Here is a 6,655-nt window from a genome sequence, read left to right as displayed (position 1 = left end):
TCAGATTTGTACTACCTGTAAGACAGTTTTCAGTGGAAAAAGAGCATATACTGAACAAATTCGTACATTGGTTCTGATGTTGCATTAAGATATCATACTAGTCTATTTGCATGTTTTAAAAATTTAACATTATACTGGTTCGGATAATGTAATAAGACTGATATGAAGTTGATAATTTTAATCAAACCAACAATGTTAATTTTAAAAAAATAAATCCAAACTTGATGTTCACTAATAGAAGTGTCAAGTCATCAATGACAGCCTAGAAAGAAGGAAGAATCACATAAAATTGAAAATAAAGCCACTATATGCTTTTGGAAAATGGATAGAAATAATGTAAAACAAAGAAATCACTCTTATAAAGGCCTCAGTCAGTGAGGTTTCGTGCCTTCTTGCTGCGAGTAACCGCTAACCACTAAGCCACTGTGTGGTCAAAATATGATCTCCTAAAATCCTCTTAAACACTCCTCTTTTGACTCCTCCAAGTTTGACATCTTACTTAGTGATTCCCACATCTGATATAAAGTGTCCAGAACAGGATTAGCACTCTGTGTAGCCCTAATCTTACATGATCACAGAACGCTAACTTGATGTCTTGTTACTAGTGTAGAAAAAATCTCTTAAAAGCCAAAGATTACTTGGGTAGGCCTCAGATTTAGATTTGAAAGCATGCTGCAGCTTGTAGTAAGTGGTTTGGAAGGCTAGCAGAGATACAGGCGTGTGAGGGAGCCCGGAGATGGAGGCTGTTTGTGGAAGTATGAGGAAGATTCAGTCAGTTAGAAACAGAGGCAGAACACAGAGGGGAGAGGGAGAGAGAGAGGAAGTCTGTCTTTGTTGAATTATTGATGGACCTCATCCACTATGTGGTCTCTTACACAGCGCGGCATGCAGCAGCGGGGTAAACCGTGAGTCACGCCTCAACTCCACCAAGGTCCAGACTTAGGAGGATCTCCACTGAACCATCACTAACACACCCACACACACACACACCCGTACAGAGACACAATAATGCTCCTCTCTCGAGTCCCTATGAAAAGGAAAGCTAAGCTTACCTTAAAAGCCCTCATATAAACTTTGCATTGATCTTGGCAAATGTGATGCAGCACTCAGGAAGGGTGGGTTTGTGTGTGTGTGTGTTTGGGTGTGCATGTGTGTGCACAAAAATCTGCAGCCTGTTAGCTTAACTTAGCCTACAAACTGGAGATAGGGGGAAACAAGTAGCTTGGCTGTGTCAAACTATCTTGCTAGTTTATTCTAGATAAAAAAACCACAGAGTAAAAACGACAATTTTCTGTGCAGGCTACCTGTTTTGCATTGTTTTCGATCTTTGTGCTAAGCTATGCTAAGCTACATGGCTACTGGCTGTAGCCTTATATTTAATGGACAGACAGAAATGGTAAATATCTTCTCTGCCAATAAGCATATTTCCCAAAATGCCAAACTTTTACCTGTCTTTCAGGCAGAGAGGTGGCAAGGACTAGCTGCTAGTTTTAAAAGGATAGATTTCCTTTACCAGGAGTTGTAATAAATGGGTTGCCACTAAAGGATGAACATACATTTTAATAGGAGAGTGGAGTAAGGCTTCCTGGCATGCCACAGTATATAGTACTTTTTCCATGCTAAACTGAGATGATCCAAAAGGCTCCATGGCATCTGCTGGGTCAAGGCTTAGCTCTAATCCTATCACATCAAGGCAAACTCCGGAGAACCCAAGGGAGGTTCAGCAAGAGTGAAAAGCAATATGTTTAGGGAATAATGTCAGCCTAACAAGCTATGATACATAAACTACAATTTATTTATTGAATGTTGCAGGTTCAACCATCAACCATTTTCTGTTGTGGTCTGTCTGTTTTCTGTTTCTCACCTTTCCCATCACTCTCCATTTTGTTATCTTTAATAAAAACATGTTAAATTAAAACAAATATAGTCTGCTGCTGATGTGTGTGTGTGTATGTGTGTGTGTGTGTGTGTTAAGGAGGTACTTGTTTGTCCATTGGATCCTCTCATCAAAGCCTCAATGTAATTCATACCTTCAGTGAAAGGAGGAATCACTGAGTGGATGAAAAAGATGTCACTAGCCTCTCAAAAGACATTCAACTCCACCACGACAACACACTGTAGGAGCTTTCTATAGATAATGAGAGAGGTGCATTAGTTACCTTTAATGCTATTGAGCTGTTGTTACTTAATCACATAGCTCATTGTACTTAAACATGTTTGTGTGCACACTGCAACCAAACACACAAGGAGAGCTGATAGCCTGGAGAGCAAAAGGTCTTGGCCCTCATCTGTTTTATTCTTGCAGTTTCGAAAAAGCCAACGGATTTTCCTTCTCAGAAAATCCCCTCTAAAAGGCTTGGATTTGTGTGGGCGAGGCGAAGGTGGATGCAGCAGAGATAAGCCCTGTGCTAGGTTAGAGGCCATTCCATCACGGCCGGGTCTGTGTCATCTGACACTGTTTTGCCATTTCCTTGTCACGTTTGTCTGTCTGACAGTTTGCATGCATACATTTTCCATGGATATTTACAGACAGATGGTAATGTATAGCCCCCGTCAGGTGGAATATGAATTGGCAGAATTGGTCTTTTAAAGCTACCTGATCATGTGATGTTTACACTCAATGCCACTGGCAATTGCATTTATACAGATTTTAAAATATTGTACTGTAATGCCTTTACAAATAGAGAAAAGAGGAACACAAAGAATCATCTTGACCCTAATTTGAATTTGTTTTTTTTAAATGTATCTTGATTAAATAGACCATATTAATACGATATACTATATGGTTCTCCCATGGATGTGTGTCTGGGACTGTATTTGTATTTTATATGTGAGTTGATGTGGTTACCTGGTAAGTACCTTGGGTGGTATGAAGAGCGAATAAAATGATTATTATTATTATTATTATTAATGGATTCACCTAAAGCGTCACCAAACCTAGTTTAGGAAATGGAAAATCTTATATATATATATATTCAGCACACTTGTTTGTTCTAATTTAATGGAAGCTTTTTTAGATTAGTTAAATCAATTTATATATTTTATATAATACAGTAAATAATTCCATGTAGCATCCTATGATTGACATAAATTGCATCCAACTGCAACTATTTTACTTCTTCTCTCTCTTTTTACCACAGATAAATCGATGCCAGGCCGTGGTGTTTAAATTAACACCAAGGCAATTTCTCTCGAGGTGCTTATTCTTCTTATTAAGAATGCATGAAGACTCTTCTGCTTTCTCTCTTTTTCTTTTTAACAAGACATTTCCCTCAGGTTATAAGTCTCAAAAGGCCACACTCTGGCATCTCCTATTGCAGCTCAGTTCTTGTGCTTTGTCTTATAGCATGAAATAGAATTGGTCTTATCAAGTGTGAGGAGTTAGTTTAATTATTTTTTTAGAGGAATAGTATTACATTTTGGGAAATATGCTTATTCGGTTTCTTGCTGCGAGTTAGATAAGATCATCTGTAAGATAAATATAAAGCTAACAAAAGACATAAAGACTGGAAACAGCAAGCCTGGCTCTGTCCAAAAGTAGGTGCCTACCAGCACCTCTAAAGCTCAATAATGAACACATTGAATCAAAGCCCTCCCAACCAAGAGACAGTCCCAGACACACATCCATGGGAGAACCACAGTGCTGATTTTACTCTTTAGTTTTTGCATGAATTAAAGATGATGTTGCATCTTGCATCCATACAAAAACTTAATTAGTAAAAAACCTAAAGGCGTTAGGTGGATATGTTACCTTAGCCAATTCCCCTCGTTTAAAGTCTTTGTAATAAACTAAGCTAACCGACTGTGGGAGGTATTTTCATATTTAACAGAAAAATATAAGTGATATCGAGCTTTTCATTGTATATGTGTATATGTATATTTGATATGCCCTACTTTGTCAACGGTGTTCTCTAATGCACAGTGTCTCCTAAGGGAGACAATACAGGCTAATCTAATCTAATAACATTATTTTAATAGTGTCTTAACTGCCTGTATTCCTCCCAAACATTACACACGTTCATAACATCTTCAAGTACAAATAACAACTAATTGATCGTCTCTGTGTGACTATCTAGAATGAATCTGACATGAGTGTTACACAATAGACAATACCAGAGGTTTAGATTAGATTTTATTATAATGCATCATATGAAAATGAAGTGTTTTGTTGAGGTGTTACACTGTCAATGGGTTATGCTAAAACATTCTTTAAAAACCCATAACATCTTCATCTCTCTTAATTCTGGTGTATCTGGGAGACAGCCAACATGTGAGACTGCTCAGCTGTGGCTTTGTTCCCAGGCCAAATGAAAATAAGGCAGTCTCCGCTGACAGACAAATTTCTGTGCTAATGATGCTAACATTAGTCTGGAGTTGTGCTATCCTGTCATGAACTATTCTCCAAATGTATTTTCTCTCTCCTCCTTTCATCCCCTCTGATGTAAGCAAAGCCCTTGTCTTCTTTTCCCCTTTTATGACACACACACCCACGCGCACACACACACACACACACAGACACACACTGATGAGGGGACTAGCTACAGTCACATCACACACTTGCTCCAAACCACTCTGCTCTCCACTCCACTTTGCTTCACTTCATTTCACTCCAAAAGCCAGCATGTCAACAAAGGGTGGGAGGGAATGCACCAAAATAATAATGCACATGGGAGCCCAAGGCCCCTGCCAGGAGATTTTATTTGTTACATGAGCACTTAGCATTCATTATTTAATCGGATACAAGACTCCTGATTACATCAAGAGTTAAAATCAAATACCCCTGCTTGTCTCAGTTGCTATTCAGAGTCTCTAATGTCTATTCTAGTACATCTACACAGGAGATATTTTGGGGATGTATATCATGTGGGGAGAGCCCTTAGGAGGATAGCAGTAGAAAGTTTACATGTAGCCACTGGGGCTGCTCTTTTGGCAGTCAGTCAGATGCTTATAATGGAGAGAGAGAGAGAGAGAGAGAGATAGAGAGAAGCAGTTCTGCAAATGGAAAGGGCTTCAGTCCCCTGATTCAGCCTTTAAGCTGCTTTAGAGGATTGCTGGGTATTTTTTCTCTCCCTCCCTCTAAAACAGACAGCTGATATCGGCTCTGAACCAGAATGGGACAGGGCAGAAGCCCTGAGCTTTCACTGCGCAGCTGCAGACACAGGGCAGAGAAGGGACAAGCTGCTTTGTCTTGGCTTTATAATCCACTCTTGGGAAACACGTGACCTCAGAGACTGCTGCCAGGAAAGGTCATGCTGCTCCCTACTGGAGACACGCTGCCACAAGTGGGCATCTGTCCCCAGCTGACCACAAGAGACCTCAGTCAGGACAAGCTAAATATTTCACTTAGTCACACCATGTGTTTTTTGTCAGCTGTCAATCCCAAAAATGCCTGACGTGACTGGTCCAGCAGTGTCACATGCATGGAAGTTTACGCCTCAACAGCAGGACAGTGTTTGGCTTTGCTGAACTTGGGTTTTGGTGAAGTTCAAGGTTATGGTCACTGTATGTCAAGAGGATTCAGTGAGTTTGAGCTTTTGAGAGAGACTGTTCAGATAGAGCAAGCCAGAGCACTGTAAAATATTCATCCCTTTATCTGCTTCACCTTATCAAGGTTGGAGCGCTGGAGCAGTTCAAGTGCAGATTGATTTAAAAAGTTTCCATGCAACCTTAACAGTGATAGAATTTCAGGCAGATCTGATGTTCACTGTGAAGGGTGAAGTTAGTGTTTGATGATACCCTATGAAAATGAAGCATCAGAAAATACATCCAGAAAACTACAACTACAAGTCATTTAAGTATATTTAAAAACACTGGAGGGCCCTTAATGCAATACGTCGGGATGCATAATTCAAAAGATGAAACCAATACTTTGAGACAACCAGTTACAATTCTGTAGTTGATAAAAAGGTTGAGACTTGTTTGCCTACATGGAAGAGAGCAGAAAATACATCCATGCACACATACATAGGCCACAGTGTCTGCATAGGCATATACATACATATAGCCATACATGTATGCATACACACATACATAAACTGACCTACCTTATGGCATCATAAACAAGCATCGCATGCATTCTCAGGAACATTTCACAACTGCCCAACTACAAACGGTAGGTTATCTTAATAATGACAGTTATACATTAAACCTGCTGTATTTCAATTTCAGTTTCTCCGCGTTTATTCGGAGAGGACCGTGCATTGCATTTAGCAAATAGCACCCGCGAGTGGAGAGCTGAGATTGTCACAGTTTTGTAGTTGCAATTCTGTCAAAATCCACAAGGTGACACTGTTTAAGCAAATATCCGTCTCCGGACATTGACGAACGGTGACGGAGAAACCCGAGGCGAACCCCGGAAGCTCCGTCGTTACTGGTCAGTGGTCACTGTCAGCCCGCTGTTACAGCGGTGTGTTGCTGCTGCTGCGGGCACGGCTGTGTTAGGGCTGGAGCTGAGCTGAAACGGGACATCACAATGTATTAAGAAGGAGTTCCCAACAACGGAAATCAGGAATAGTAAGGTATGTAACATAGCTGTCACTCAGGAGGCTCTGTCTTTGCACTCGTCGCCCGCATACAGTGTTAGCATGCTAGCTGTTAGCTTCTGTAAGTGGCTAGTTAGCAAGCGAGATCTGCCATCCGTGTGTGTGTGTGTGTG

The 6,655-nt window shown here is 40.4% G+C and overlaps 1 protein-coding gene across 1 annotated transcript in view; it reads left to right on the top strand.

The window, feature by feature from the left end:
* The first annotated feature begins 6,364 nt into the window (after positions 1–6,364).
* The window catches only part of zdhhc7 (zinc finger DHHC-type palmitoyltransferase 7), a 13,968-nt gene continuing 13,677 nt past the window's right edge, over positions 6,365–6,655 (top strand). The window contains exon 1 of the mRNA XM_035682340.1: positions 6,365–6,518. The gene's annotated coding sequence lies outside the window, so the exon portion shown is untranslated. The remainder of the gene's footprint in view (positions 6,519–6,655) is intronic.

The sequence above is a fragment of the Morone saxatilis genome, unplaced genomic scaffold (genome assembly GCF_004916995.1).
Source record: "Morone saxatilis isolate NCDOM2014 unplaced genomic scaffold, NCSU_SB_2.0 Contig11, whole genome shotgun sequence".
Taxonomy (NCBI): domain Eukaryota; kingdom Metazoa; phylum Chordata; class Actinopteri; family Moronidae; genus Morone; species Morone saxatilis.
Note: the sequence above shows the minus strand (reverse complement) of the source record. Positions and strands in the feature narration are given on the sequence as shown.